The sequence below is a fragment of the Benincasa hispida genome, chromosome 2 (assembly GCF_027475165.1).
Source record: "Benincasa hispida cultivar pf3 chromosome 2, pf3_genome.v1.1, whole genome shotgun sequence".
NCBI lineage: Eukaryota > Viridiplantae > Streptophyta > Magnoliopsida > Cucurbitales > Cucurbitaceae > Benincasa > Benincasa hispida.
The window spans coordinates 67,502,857-67,519,941 of record NC_143479.1 but is presented as its reverse complement, the minus strand read 5'-3'; positions in this window follow the sequence as shown (position 1 = coordinate 67,519,941).

Here is a 17,085-nt window from a genome sequence, read left to right as displayed (position 1 = left end):
TCCGCCCATCCATGGCATCACCGGCAGCCTTGACGCACATCTGTTGGGAGTAAATCTTTGCTTCCAGCCGATCATTTCTTTTTCCTTTCTTTTCCTATATTGTATTGTATGACATTTTGAATTAAGAAATTAATACAACGTGTTTTTCAGTGCATTTCTCTTCCTTCGACTTCATCTCCATCTTATTGCTTAGCATCATTACTTTCATTGTAACACTTAGTGAGATTGCGTGGGTATTGCATACTTAGTCATGTGGATTAGAGATATGAAACGTGTAGCAACACACCGAGAGGTGTGCGTTGCGCGCGTGTGTGAGTAACCTTATTTGCTTAGTGTGAAGCTACTGCAACGACTGTCTTTAAGCTAACATATTGCTTGTCTATGAATGAAGTCAGCAACAATCAATTGCCCTGGAGGGTAAGTGGTTGGACGCATTAAGCAAGGTATGCATTGTTTGCTAGGGATAGTAACAATCTTGCGTCAACCAAGTTCATGCGTTTTTCCTGTCTTATGTTGGGCCCAACACCCCTTTAGAGCTACTCGAGATTGCGTCTAAAGAAAGAACCTAATGACTCAAGAAAGTTGGGTTAGAATCTAGACTCGGGAGAGCGAGATTAGATCGGTATAAGCAAGAGATAGGGACTTAGAGATAAGCTCTGTTTGTCAACACTGCATCGCGCGCACCCTAGGAATATTATTGATGATATGTGGTCGTCTTGTTTGTGTATTATCACATAGACAAGAATTAAAGGCTTATGTGTAGGCCCTATAGACACCTCTGCACATACATCGCATGCGTTCTAGGTTTAGAAGCCGTAGCATTCGCACCAAGAGGTGGTTTACTATTGTATGAGTGTTGCATGATCGCATTAGTTTGCGTTGACTAGGGTTGTAGTCGCCACTCTTAAGGGTTGCAATGAAAACATCTCCGCATTTTATCAAGTTTCCATACATTTATTTCATGTCAAGGTTTTCCGTATCTCTACCTTTCAGGCATATTCTCATTGTGTTGTCTGTTAGATAGGAGTAGGAGAAGGATTAACGTAGCAATATCCCCTCCATTCTTTTATTCAACCGCTGCATGCACAATCACTGCAAACATATAGCTATAAGTCCCTATGTTCGACCTCAGATTACTCGAGAAACTTGCGTCCATGTTATACTTGGTGTGAACGCAAGAAAACTTGTGGCAGGACGCATGGTCATCGCATACATTTATTAACGCATATTCATTCCAACGTTGATCATCGACGCATGACTATCAACGTATATCTTAGGAACATGCATCGCATACCGCATCCAAGGCAAGTTGGTTGTTGAGTAAAATTGACTTCTAATTTTCCATCATTAATAAGCATTTCTGCTATGCGATAGCGCGTTTTCTTCCTTCCCACTTACTTATCGCCTACACGATTTTTGTTTCCTCCTTCCTCTACCAAATTCACCAAAGCCCACCCTTTGGATTCTCACTCCGATAATAATCGGGGATCTTTAGTGGTGGTGTCGTCCCTGTGGCTTTCGTGTTCGTGCGGTTGTTCGTGCTACTTTTGTTGACACTGTTGCTAGGTGTTGGTAGATTGTGTGGAGGTTTCCACTGCATTGGAGTTCTGAAGTGTAAAGACTATCTTCAACTAGTATGGAACTCTCTCCCTTGTTATTTTTGTTGTTCATAGCATACCGTTAATTAAGATTTGTTTACATAACTGTTTGTATAGAATGTATAATATGTATTACCATCACGGTGAGACCGGAGCGATCCAAACGCGCTCATGGAACTCTTAGATACCAATTGAAGGATCTCATATCTAGCATGGCAACAGGCAAGACATTCTCCTCATAGTCTACTCCCTCTACCTGGGTATAACCCTTTGCCACCAGTCTAGCCTTGAAGGTTTGCACCTTCCTATCAGCACCCCATTTCCACTTGTAGATCCATTTACAACCTATAGGTTTAACCCCATTAGGTTGATCTACAAGATCCCAAACTAAATTGAAGTATATAGACTCCATTTCGAGATCCATGGCTTTGATCCATTCATCTTTGTCAACATTCTCCATTCCCTTCTTATAAGACAATGGATCCTTAACTTCGCCATCAACTACCATAACTAGGATTTTAGTTAAACCCATATAGCGAATAGGTGAGTTGGCAACCCTCCTACTACATTGAGGTTCCCTCAATACTTGAGGTGGATTTGACTTACTAGATGAACCTACATCAACAAATCTTGTTGAGGTAATAAGCTCTTCAACAATTCTTATTGAAGATTCAATAGTTTCTATTGAAAGCTCATTCAACACGATTTTACTTCTAGGTCTGTGCTCTTGTATATGACACTCTTCAAGAAAAGTAGCATTTGTCAATACAAACACTTTGTTTTCTTTAGGATCATAAAATAACCTCCTTTTGTTCATTTGGGATAGCCTACAAATATGTATAACCTCGAACATGGTTTCAGTTTCTTAGGATTAGCCTCAAGCACATGTGCTGGGCAACCTAGATACGGAAATGACGTAAACTAGCTTTACAACCATTCAACAACTCCAAAGGTATTCTGACAACATTCTTGGAGGGAACACAGTTCAGGATATTAGTTGCAGTCTCTACTAAAAAACCCCAAAATGAGTCAAGTGCGTTTATTTAATGAAACATAAGTCTGATCCTTTGAAAAGTTCAAAGAGTTCAAGGTTGAAGTTGAAAACGCATTAAGTAAAATGATTAAAATGCTTTGATCTGATCGAGGTGGAACGTTTTTGGATTCTGAGTTCCAGAACTATATGATAGAAATGGAATAGTTTCCCAACTCTCAACACCTGGTATACTTCAGCAAAATGGTATATCAGAGAGGAGAAACCGAACATTATTGGACATGGTTCGATCAATGATGAGTTACGCTTCCTTACCTGATTCGTTTTGGGGATTTGCAGTAGAGACTGTGACTTATATCCTGAATTGTATTCCCTCCAAGAGTGTTGCTTGAACACCTTTGGAGTCGTGGATGGTCATAAAGCTAGTTTACATCATTTCCGCATCTGGGGTTGCCCAGCACATGTGCTTGAGGCTAATCCTAAGAAACTGGAACCACGTTCGAGGTTGTGTCTATCTGTAAGCTACCCCAAAGGGACACGAGGAAGTTATTTTATTACCCTAAGAAAAACAAAGTGTTTGTATCGACAAACACTACTTTTCTTGAGGAGGATCATATAAGGGAGTACAAACCTAGAAGTAAAATCGTGTTGAATGAGCTTTCCAAAGAAACTACTAAATCTTCAACAAGAGTTGTTGAAGAGCCTATGACCTCAACAAGAGTTGTTTATGTAGGTTCATCTAGTAGGTCAAATCCACCTCAAGTGTTGAGGGAACCTCGATGTAGTGGGAGGCTTGCAAACCCACCTATTTTCTATATGGGTTTAATTGAAATCCTAGCTATAGTAGCTGATGGCAAAGTTGAGGACCTGTTGTCTTACAAGAAGGAAATGGAGGATGTTAACAGAGATGAATGGGTCAAAGTTGTGGATCTCCAAATGGAGTCTATGTACTTCAATTCAGTTTGGGATCTTGTAGATCAACCTGATGGGGTTAAACCTATAGGTTGTAAATGGATCTACAAGAGGAAAAAGGGTGCTAATGGGAAGGTGCAAACCTTCAAGGCTAGACTTGTGGCAAAGGGTTATACCCAAATAGAGGGGGTCGACTATGAGGAGTCTTTCTCGCCTATTGCCATGCCAAAGTCTATCCACATCCTCTTATCCATGTCTCATATTATGACTATGAGATATAGCAAATGGATGTTAAGACTACTTTTCTGAATGGCAATCTTAAGGAGACCATTTATATGGTACGACCCGAGGAATTCATAGTCCAAGGTTAAAAGCAAAAAGTTTGCAAGGTTAATCGGTCCATTTATGGACTGAAATAGGCCTCTCGATCTTGGAACATAAGTATTGATACTGCAATCAAATCTTATGATCTTAACCAAAACATTGATGAGCCTTTTGTCTACAAGAAAGTCATCAACAGTTCAGTAAATTTTCTAGTGTTATGTATGGACGATATCTTACTCATTGGGAATGGCATAGGTTTACTGACTTGAGTTAAGAACTGGCTAGCGACCCAATTCCAAATGAAAGATTTGAGAGAGGCTCAATTTGTTCTTGGGATTCAGATCTTTTGGGATCGAAAGAACAAAACGCTAGCACTGTCTCAGGCATCATCCATTGACAAGATGTTGATGAAGTACTTGATGCAGAACTCCAAGACATGGTAACTAGACGACCGTTAAGAACATCCTCATGTATCTTCAAAGAACGAAGGACTAGATGCTTGTGTATGATCCTAAGAATTTGATCCTTACAGGATATACGGACTCTAATTTTCAAACTGATAAGGATTTTAGGAAATCCACTTCAGGATTAGTGTTCACTCTTAACGGAGAGGCTGTCGTTTGGCAAAGCACCAAGCAAGGGTGCATCGCGGACTCCACCATGGATGCTGAGTATGTGGCGGCTTGTGAAGCTGCTAAGGACACGATTTGGCTCACTGATCTGGAAGTTATTCCAAACATGTCTAGGCTATCACCCTTTATTGTGATAACAGTGGTGCTATGGTGATTTCCCGTGATCCTCGAAGTCATAAGCGTGGCAAACAAATTGAGTGGAAATACCATCTCATCCGAGAGATTGTTCATCGAGAGGACGTGATTGTCATGAAGATAGCTTCAGAGCACAACGTTGCTTATCCGTTTACGAAGGCCCTCATGGCTACAGTGTTTGAGGGTCACCTGCAGAGTAAGGGTCTATTGGACAGACCACAACTAGACTAGGGCAAGTGGGAGATCTTATATTGGGCGTTTGTGCCCTAGTTTATTGTTTTGTGTGCTTATAATTTGATTATCTTGTACACCCCACTAGCTTTTTTAGAACAAGTAGAAGATTGTTGGGGTTGTTGCCCTAAATCTCGTTGGATCCTGTACTTTGTAAACACTTATATGAACAAACATTTTGTGATTTATAATATATGATATTTTATTCACTTCAATCTATGAAATATTTGATGTTTTAATTGCATTGAGCACAAACCAATAAACAAAGATCCATGGTTATCGTTGTAACTTAAACATGTATATGGAGACATACAAGTGAATCGTGTTTTAAGTGATAACCTAAATGGTCTGTAGAATATGGATAAGGAGGGATATCATATTCTGGTGACACTATGAGTATAGCCTGCTTTGTAGGTGTTACAAATGTTGTAAAGTGCTACAAATGATCTGATTTTGATCAGTCATGTATTAGACATGCGAGTGGGAATATTCTATACAAAGGAGTTTGTATAAGACTGGACCACAAAATGTTTAGTCTCGTTATATAACACCGTTCATAATTGAAACCTTCATTTCACTGGGATGACTATGGATAATATGACCTTAATCCTAAGTGAGTTGTGAACTCTTTCCTATAAGGGCGATCCTTTGATTTCCATGGGTGAGAGTGACTAGATTGTCGACTCAACAAGCCTACAATTTTAGGGATTCGTCTAATTGGGGAGGTGAAAACTCAGTCACACAAGATGGAATTCACTCCTTCCCCGAAGCAGGGTAAGTAGATAAATTTCTCCCTTAAAGGCTGATTTCGGGTCTTGAACAATGTGGCGCCACACCCTCTCTTGGCTCGAGAGGGGTTTAGGTATAGTGGGCCTATGATATATTGTTCATTAGAGGAATCAATGGTACTTAAGGAGTTAGATGTAACTATAGGGGAAAAACGATAATTTGGCCCATCTGTACTTACGAGCGATTTGTGAAGGATCATCGTACTATTGATTGGTTATATCCAATGGACAAAAAAATATATTTGTAGTGCGAAGAGTGTAGGAATCTGTCTTTAGTGGAATGTCCGATAGTTAACGGGTGTTGGATAATGTGATTAAAGAGTTTAGTCAGTTATTCACGTACCATTGGAGCTTCAAGCTACAGGTCAAGAAAGTCCCCTTGGTAGCTCAATGAATTCAAGTTGAGAACCAGTTTTTGGGTTAATTTGAAATATTCAAATTAATTAGAGGGAATTTGATTATATATGATATAATTCAATTAATTCAATTATATATGATATAATTGATATAATGTATTTGATACATTATTGTTTGATTTGAAGAACTAATATTTGTATATGATTCTAATATAACTTCTATGAATTAGATTCGTAGTTATTAAATTTAATATAAATATGATTTATATTAAATGTCATAAAATTAAAAAAGAACTATGGTTTATATGTTGTATATGATGCAATATTAAAACTATAGGTTATAAATATAATATAATAAGTTAGTTATCATATTTATTAATTATTTTATAATTAAAAATCTTTTTCACAACAACCACCCTTAGTGGGTAGTTGCACGGTTTTATGACAATTTTTGGGATAAAATGAAATTGGATGTCAAAATCTCAAACGTCTCATATTATTAGCAATCGAGTTACTACACGATAGCATCGAGAGACTATACGATAGCTTTCTTATCTAAACGATTGAGTATCGAGTCTATGCGATAGACTTCATCTTCTACAAGACCGTGTTATCGTTTACTCAATCGTCTCCTTCTCCACTCTAAATCTTCCCTTTACCAACAATAAGCCGAGTCTACCGCTACTTGATTCTCACACCGAGAATATCTAAGCAATCTTGTGGTTGTGTCCAGTTTGTTCGAGGATCAAGTTACTGCTCGTTGCTGCCTGAAGGAGATCGAGTTCTTGCTCTTTGCGTTCGTGTCTAATCGATGGATATACTTGTAGAAAGGTTCTTCAAAGGTATAGTTTCTTAATCCTTTGTTTTTATTTCAAGAAGCATGTTGTAATTTAACTTATGTGCATAATCTGTTCTTTTTAACTGTAATGTATGAGTTCTTTCACAATGGAGTTTGGCAATCCATGATAACGGACATAAATGTACGTTATTACAACGCAAAGTTATAAACAATGCAGGATTGCGATGGTAAGAATATACAATATTGCGTCCAAAAGCATTAAGTTCACAACATTGCGATCGCATGCGTCCATCTCATTAAAATAGCTAACTCATGTATTTTATGTAGGAAAATGTGTTGATGCAAGGCGGAAATGCGATCCAAAGAAATTAACGTCCGAGCGCATTAAGAAATTGCGACCGTAAGGCTATGCGATCGTTTGCGCTCGCAAAAATCTGCCCAAGAAGGTGGCCATATAGAGTCGGCGCATCAAGGTGGGCGCATCTGGGTGAAAGCTTAATAAATCACAATGGGACAGAAAGCTGATGACGGTCGATTCCGAATTAAGTTGACAAGCCGTGAACGACCTGCTGTAGCAAGTACACTCAACTTTTCGGTGACAAATATTCGGCGCATCAAACAGAGAATTAATGTCATCCCATCAGTACAATCATATGAGAGAAAAAGCTCTTCACCCTGAAGCTCTATAAATACCGAAGGTCATCTTCATTGAAGGAGTTAGCCCAATTTTACAGTTCACCATATAGATGATAGCTTGTTCTTAGTTTTTTTATATACTTAGAAGGCAGAAGTAAGAGAAGGAAAAAGATGCCGGAAGATCATCTTGGTCAGCTCGAGAGAGTGCCAAGGAGCGTGGAAAAACAGAGAGAGGGCCGACTCTTGCGAGAGCAAGAATATCTTTTTAGCAGAGTAGAGAAGAACAGTGTAAATGCCTTGGGAAGCAAGAAATTGCTACCAGGCTCTTTATTCTTATTTCACATTGTCATTCTGTACTTCGATTATATATATATATAATGGAACTTGCATTTCTACATTTATTCGCTCTCTGTAAAATACGCATGAGTAGTTAAAATTGTCAAATAGGTTAAGAAGTACTCAGATGACATGACCTAGGATTTTCATTGCATGCGATCATCTTGTCTTATGTTGTGCCCATCACCCTTTAGAGCTACTCGAGAGAGAGTTTAAAGAAAGAACCTAAGACTTGAGAGAGCTAGGTTAGAATCTAGACTTGAGAGAGCAAGATTAGATCTACATAAGCAAGAGATAGAGACCTAGAGATAAGCTCTGTTTGCCAACATGCATCGCATGTACCCTAGAAATAGGTCATAATAGTATGCGGTCGCCTTGTGTATGTGTGTGTCATTCTATTATGACCTATTTCTAGGGTACATGCGATGTATATTGGCAAACAGAGCTAATCTCTAGGTCTCTATCTCTTGCTTATGCAGATCTAATCTTGCTCTCTCGAGTCTAGATTCTAACCTAGCTCTCTCAAGTCTTAGGTTCTTTCTTTAAACTCTCTCTCGAGTAGCTCTAAAACTCAATTTGAACATGTAAAACAATATGAAACTACAACCAAAGATCTTATAACTTAATTATCTTCATATATAATCAAACTTAATTAGAAGTAAAAAAAAAAAAATACAGTGCATCATGCCTATCATCGTCCAAAATCACAATAACATAATCAAAGCAGAGCCCTTTACAAAACAATAAAATCCATAGAGATATAAATGTGATATATTATAATTAATTAGATAAAACAAACCACGTACTAACGTTAGACAAACAAAGTAGGACTCCGGTTACTTAATGTGCATCTAAAACTAATATAAATACCCCTCAACAAAAAAGAAAAACAAAACAAGGTTTAAAGATTAAAATTCAATTCTAAAACATTGATCAATGTTAAATAGATGTTCAAGATGATTTACCAACAATTGCTAACCTACTAACAAAAACAACATTAATCATTGTTATTCCTCATCCGACCTTGTTTGAACACATGGACATCAATAGATATCTAATTTAAAAATTTTAGTTAGCAAGCTAAAACACTTTGAAACAAAACTTTTTAGTAGTGCCACCTACCTCGAGAATACGATGGCTAGAATAAGATGGATCTAGGAAGTGAGAGCTGTAATAAATCAAATTGAACTTTTATAATACAGGTGTTTTACCCGCTTGTGTTGGAGCCAAGAGTTCGATAGGAATTTAGAGTGCTTTACTCACTGAATTGTATAAAAAAAAAAAAAAAGATCTTAATGCTATTCGAAAAAACTTAAATTGTCATATTGGAAGACAAAGGAGAGTAGGTAACATTAAACAGAAGTAAAAATGGATTGGGTCAATGTCGAAACTTACCAACAGAGGAAAACGTTGATATCAAATCTCTCATGGAATCAGAATGGTTCAAAGTCTAGCTTCATATGGGGTAAATGTTGATGGAAATCACAACACTGTCCAAAAATCAAGTAACCATAACAGAAAGAGAAAAATAAGATAAGAAAACAATCATTTCTATTTCCTCCCACTATTCAACACCCCAACTTTACCTCTTTGCTAACATAATGTTATCCAAGTAGAAACTCTTTTTGTACTTAGCAAACTTGAATCAAACCATAACCTCAAATTTATAATCCAAACATTATGGGTAAAATCAAGATGAAACATGAAATTGAAAAGAAAAAAAAAAAAAAAAAACCTTTAGTTAAAACACTTACCTCCAATTCCCAATAATCTGGCAAAGAACGATGGCCCACGGTGCGGCGACGATCAAAGACCAGTAACTGATGGTGAACACGACTGGCGGCAGAACGGTACTTGGACTGCAAAGACGAATTAGAAAGAGATAGAATGGAACGAAGGGTGATAGCTTATCCATAGTGGCCAGCGATGACACGTGATGGTCGTCGGCGTGCGGCTGTTGACAACGAGGGGCAGTTGTCGGCAGATAGTAATTGATGGCATGACTGGTAGAGATGTCCAATTTTCCCACGAGACCTTGTCTCGAATAGGTCGGGAATTTCCTGATTAGGCGAAGAATTGGGGAGGGAGTGGGGGAAAAAAATTCCTCATGAGCTAAACGGGGACGGGGATGGAGAATGCATTCCCCGCCCTCGCCCTCGGCCCCGACCCCACCGTGTTCCCTGTCCCCGCCCCAATTAGCTTTTACATATTTATTTAGTATAGTTATCTAATATTATATTATTATTATTATTATTATATAAATATTACATTTAAATTTCAAATTTGATTATTTATTGGGAAACATAATGAATATGTTTAAATTTAGATTATATATGTGAATAATTTGACTTATATTTATTTATTTCTACTAACAAAAAATTAATTAACTTTTTAAGCCAAAATTTGAGTAATTTATCTTTAAATTCAAATTATCATATAAAACTAACCATAATAAATAATTTAGTGATAAAGTTAATTATTTAATAAAATTTGCTATTAGCTTTTTTTTAAAAAAAAGTAACTGGAAAAAATTCCCTACGAGGAATCCCTGTTCCGATCCTCGTGGAAAATTTGACGGAGATGAGAAATGAAATAGAAAGCGAGGACGGAGATGGAAAATGGCATCCCGACCCTATCCGTCCCGTGAACATCTCTAACTGGTTACAAGTTGGACGAGAGCCTCACATGAAGAAGAGGAATATGGGGGACCGCAGCATGTGAAGGAAAAATTTGGGGGTTTTGGATTCTTTTTTTTTTTTAAATATATATATATATAACACAACCCTAATTTAACTCATCAAAATCCACTTCTTCAACTCTTTGGCTCAAATCTCTTCCAAAAATCAAATTAGTTAAATTCAATGAGCATTAATAAACCAAATTCCAATTTAATCCAATTAGAGATTTAATAACCAAAATTAATAGGGAACAACCAAATCCAAAAATTCATTCCAATCCGTACTTCACGCTTAATCCAAATTAAATCAAATCACTTTATTTTATTTCTATTTATTAGATAGTCATAGATTTATAATGTTCATTTCTGTACGAATAAGAGTAATTTTAAAAATATACATATTAACCGTAATTAATTTTTTCACTAATTTGGTTCATATAACTAAATTACATGAATTTAGTAATAATTTTTTTAATTTAAAATTGAAATTTATAAAGCACTATTTTACTTTCTTTCATGGCTAGTTTTCTAAAATCATATTTTTTGACAATTATTTTAAGCGTTAGAACAAACTTAAACTAAGATTTATTATTTCAATTATTTTCATATTGATAACTAATTTATAATTTATTAAATTATATTTATTTGAGATTTTATATGATTAATTGGAGACTAATTTTGTTTAATCTTTTGAAAAAAGTATCAGAAAAATAATTGTTTAAAAAATGAATGGATTAAAAATTTGATAACAAAAACTCACATAAAAAGTGCTATTAATATTTTTCTAATTTAAAGCCTAAAGACTAAATAAAAACTAGACCTAAAATCTAAAGACCAAAAAATATTTTTCCCTTTAGAATCAATTAACCTAATATGGTAACTAATTTTTTCATCCATTGTTTTTAATCAAAGTCATATATATATGACAATAAAAAATAGTCATACAAGATTAAAGATTCAAAATTTTCATCTTTTCCCTCCAAAACTGTTTTTATTATAAATTTAATTACTCTAAAGAATTGTCACTCTTTAATGAAAATTAACTCTATTCATACATTGTTGACACGAAAATAATATCACACTAGCCGAAAAATCAGAAAATTTTGTCTTTTCCAGCCAAAATCACACCTTTTTCATTTTCCTATACTTAATGATTCTTTTTTACATTCATTAATTTTTTACACAATAAAATTATCATGAATGTCAAAAAATCCAAAAATGCATGAAATGACCTTTTATGACTATTTTTTCACTCACCCCTCCAAATATGCTACTGTGCATGTATCATGGAAAGTATATTTTGTTGTAATAATCCCAAGAAAAGTCAAACTAAACACAAATATCAAAATGATATAAAAAAACAGAAGATTCGGTAACCCAATTTGGTGCAGTACAACCTACGTCTGGAGTGCAGTGTGTTCGTTGAAAGATATTTTCACTATTGAAAAGTTAAGTATTTACAACTTTGTACTTATCTGTAAATACAAAGCTTCTACAATGATACATGTAAAACCTAATTTAGTGAAAGGATACTTAAACTCCTTCTAAGTGTGAGACTCCCTCTCAATACTACAAGAATTTTCATCGGTGCCAACATGTTTTAGGTACTTTTGAGAAAGAAAGTCCCAATTAAACACTGTTTAGAAGCTTATTAGTTGGTTTTGAGATTCAAAATGAAGTTTAGGCACTTTTTAGGTTGTTTTTTGAGAGTAAAACTTTCACTTAGATACATTTTAAGAACTTTTTAGGTCGTGTTTAGTGGCAACACTTTTTAGGAGCTTCTTAGTTTGGGTTTGAGAGCAAAATTGATACTTAGGAACTTTTTAGTTTGTGTTGAGAGTTAAAGTGTCATTTAGATACTTTTTAGGATTTTTTAAAGTTGTGTTAAGAGTCAAAGTGTCCTTAAACACTTTTTAGGAACTTTTTAGGTTGTGTTGAGTGTCAAAGTGTCACTTATATAGTTTTTATAAGCTTTTTGTTCTATGTTTGAAAGTAAAAGTGATACTTAGGAACTTTTTATGTTATGTTGAGAGTCAAAATGTCACTTAGGCACCTTTTAGGAACTTTTAAGGTTGTGTTGAGTGTACTCAATCTGTCACTTAGATACTTTTAATGAGCTTTTTAGTCTGAATTTGAGAGTAAAAGTGACATTTAAGGCCTGTTTGATAGAGAGTTTGAAAACAACAGATTTATTGAAAATAAAATTGCATTTCATGTTTTCAGATATGTGTTTGATAACAAATTCAAAAATTGAATTTTAATTAAATAATTATTTAAAATGTATTTGATACTATATAAAACTAGTTGTAGTTACCCACTAATATTTAGTTGACAATAAACTAGTATTAACATTTTTATGAATATGATTTATGTTACAAAAAATTATATAATTATTATTTTGTACTATTATATACTTTATAATACATATTATATTTTAAAAAAAAATAAATTGAGTTCATTACATCGCACATTATATTTTTAAATATTTTTATTTTTATTTAATACAATTCTATATTTTAAAATTTTAAATTCAAAATCTAGATACAATAAAACATAAAAAAGTTGTTTTCAGAATTTGTAGTGTTTTGATCACAGAATCTGAAAACGGTTTTTAGAAATAGAATTTGAGTTATTTATCAAACACATATTTGCTGAACTTAATAAATTTGAAAACATAAAATTAAATCTACATTCTCTATTAAGTAGGCCTTTATGGTTTCTTTCAAGAAAAAAACTGTGGTCATATAGTTTATATTTTTGAAACAATGGTCATTTAGTCTATAACACTAACTACTCATGTTATTTTCAAAAGAAATAGATTGAAGTGCTTTAATTAATTGATTGATATTTTTAATTAAGATATTCTTTAAAATATAACAAATATCATAATAGTGAATTATATAACTACTCAAATTTATTCATAATAACTAGTATCAACTTTTCTTCGAGTAAAACCTACTAAACTTAGATTTTACTCAAATCCTCGTTAATTTCTTTCCCAAATAAAATTTGATTTTATGATAAAGATTGAAGATTGAATCTTGGACGTCAATAAAAATATATATATCAATTATTGTTGGACAAAATAAAAAATTGAAACAATAACATTACCATACTTTATTTAATATTAAACGAAATAGGAGAAATGGATCAACAAAAAGCAAGTGTAAATTGAGAAAAAAGAATAGAGACAAAGAGCCCAACATGTTTTAATATTATCTATGGAGTGTGTTTTTGGGTAAACAAAGGGAAATGTGTCAAATTCAACTTTTGATATCTTTAAAATCGTCAAAGATTTTTAATGTATAAAAATAAGTGGTGGGACTCAATTGTCAATTGTGCCTCGTTGATCATGTTTGGTTTGATTTGTTAGTTATTCGAATTTGTGTAATCTAAAAGTCAAATTTATTTGGAAAGTTCTATAAGCTTTGAATATTCACATGCATTTATCAAATTTCCATGTGCTTAATTTACCATGTTTGATTTTCTTGAAACAATTTAAGTCCAATTTTAATATTTTATTCCTTGAAAGCTTTAAAGTAAGCAAAAAAAAAAAAAAAAAGAAACGAAACCAAATCAATTAATCTTCCAGAGTAAATCAGAAAATTCTAGAAAATTGTGAAAAAGAATGTTTAAGTTAATTATAATTTTTAAGGAAAACTTTAATTATGTTAATTAATAAAATATTTTCATTTATTTCTATAGATCATTAACTTTTTTCAAATACCCTTTTTTTTTTTTTTTGTACAAATTTCAAAATACAAGGATAATCAGAATTTTTAGTATGATTTAATTTAATTTTTTATGTTTGAAAGTAATTTTCTAATTAATGCTCAACTTCTTTTAAAAAAATAAATACTCATTCTTTTCCTAAAATATAAACCATTTGTGGTATATGTAAGGATAAAATTGAGCATATAGTTTAACAGACATAGTGTTTGTTCTATCAATTTCGAGATTATAGATTCAATTTCTCTATTCCACATATTTAATCTAATATCTTTGGAAATAAAGTCTCCTCAATTAATTTTCAAGGATTTATTTGATAGTGTGTTTTCTGAAATTTAAATTCTGTAATTTCATTATCTATTTGATAATAATTTATTAAAGATGTAAGTGACTATATGAATAACAAATATATCACAACATAAATTTATTTGTTGCTAATATGATATAATTTTATCTTGAAAACTTATCCTTGATAGACTTATAAATAACAAAGATCTATCGCCGAGATGAACCTATATGATAGGTTCATAATTGGCTGATCTTTATAAGCAGTAGCATCTATCCTGACATGTTATTATGTTTATTACTAGTATAATATTAATAGAACATAAATATGGTATATAATAACCATATATATTATTTTACTTCATTTACTGTTCGGTGATTTATCACATGTTCATTTTCTATTAGGTTTATTATGGATATATATAATCAATAGAATAGAAGTACTATCTCAATCATATTTATTTATTTTTCAATCTTTGATCATTTCATGCTTGTTTGTTATTAAATCCATTATTGGCTTACATATCAATAGAATTTAAAATGGTATATCAATGATATTTGAAATTCCTTTCTATCCATGTTTTGTTTATGATCATGTGTTACGAAGTTTATCAATGATTTATCATTATCAATAAATTATAAAATATAAGATTTATGATATTTAACATTTGTTGTTTGTATATTCATTTGTTTAGGTCTATCGTTGATATATGATGACATGTAGAAATCCATGTCTTCTTAGGCCTTTTACTTAGAATTATGAAGGTTGTTAGAAAGAATATGTGTCGATCATGATAGGAATTCACAAAAATATGAGCTTGCGTCGATCAACATGTCGAATCTCAGCTAACTCGTTATTTTGCGTTAATTATGCGTTCAATGATCTATTTTTGTAGCCAATGCAGAAAATGAATGCAAACGAGAAAATCGGACCATCACATAGACGACCGCATATGGAGAAACACACCATCGCAAGGCAAACGCATCGATCAACGCATGGATTTTGCAGTAATCAGCCGTATGTGTCCATCGCATGGGAGTTGCACTCGTCAAGCGAATGCAGTCATCATGTAGAGTTGCGGTATTCAGCGAATGCGGCCATTGAATGATTGCAACCACGCGACAACGCAAACTAATGGGATCAACGCAAGGTAGGTAGAATAACGTACCAACGCATCTACCTCGAGAAAATCCAAAGCTGATGTTGACATTTCACCTACCACGCCGTTAGTGCCAGAGGTTTAGAAAAGGATTAACGCGCCGAACATCAGATTCAAAGCAGTCCAATCAGGCGACCCAAGCTCTATAAATAGAAGTTGATGAGCTGAAATTCATTTTATCCAAGGTTTTTGCCTAAGGTTCGCCTATGGCGGATCCTTGCGATCCAGACAAATGCATAAGAAGATGGCTGAGAGTTCTTCACCTCCTTCATCCATTCTGAGTGACGACCGTAGCCTTCGCCCGGAGTTAGATCTCGAGAGAGTCAACTCCTCCACCCATCCATAGCACCACCGGCAACCTTAACGTGCTCCGCTGGAAGCAAAGTTTTGCTTCCAGCCGGTCATTCCTTTTTCCTTTCTTTTCCTACATTGTATTGTATGACATTTTGAATTAAGAAATTAATACAATGTGATTTTCAATGCATTTCTCTATTTCTTCGACTTCATCTCCATCTTCTTGCTTAGCATATTTACTTTCATTACAACACTTAGTGGGATTGCTTGGGTATTTCATACTTAGACATGTGGATTAGGGATATGAGGTATGTAGCAACCTACCGAGAGGTGTGCGTTGTGCGAGTATGTGAGTAATCTTATTTGCTTAGTGTGAAGCTGCTATAACGTCTGTCTATAAGCTAACGCATTGCTTGTCTATGAGTGAAGTCAGCAACAATCAACTGCTCAGAAGGATAAGTGGTTGGACGCATTAACAAGGTATGCGTTGTTCACTAGGGATAGTAACAACCGTAGGTCAGCGAAGTTTATGCGATTGTCTTGCATTATGTATGCTTCATTTTTCCATTAGGGATACTCGGGAAGGTAGTTTAAGGACAGGATCTAGGCTTGGGAAGGTCAGGTCAGAATCTAGGCTTGGAAGAGCCAGATTAGATCACATAATACAAGAGATAGACACTTAAGAATGAGCACTATTTGTTATTAACGCATCGCATGCATCCTAGAGATAGGATATGATTGAATGCGGTCACCTTGCTTTCATGCATTTTGCACCATCGCACAGGACAAGAATAGAGACTTAGGAATAAGCTCTATGGACACTTTGCATTCAACATATGCGTCCTAGAATTAGGAGCACCACATTTCCATTGGAAAATGACTTGTCGTGTATTGTTGTAGCATGATTGCATGGATTGCGTTGACTAGGGTTGCCCTTGCGATCACTCTTAAGTTCTACAATGAAAACATCTCCACATTTTACCTATTTTCTCATACATTTATTTCATGTCAAGGTTGTCGCATCTCTACCTTTCATGCATACTCTCATTGTGTTGTCTATTAGATAGGAGTAGGTGTAGGATTAACGTAGCAATATCCCCTCCATTCTTTTATTCAACCGCTGCATGCACAATCACCGCAAACATATAGTTACAAGTCCCTGTGTTCGACTTCGGATTACCCGAGAAACTTGCATTCATGTT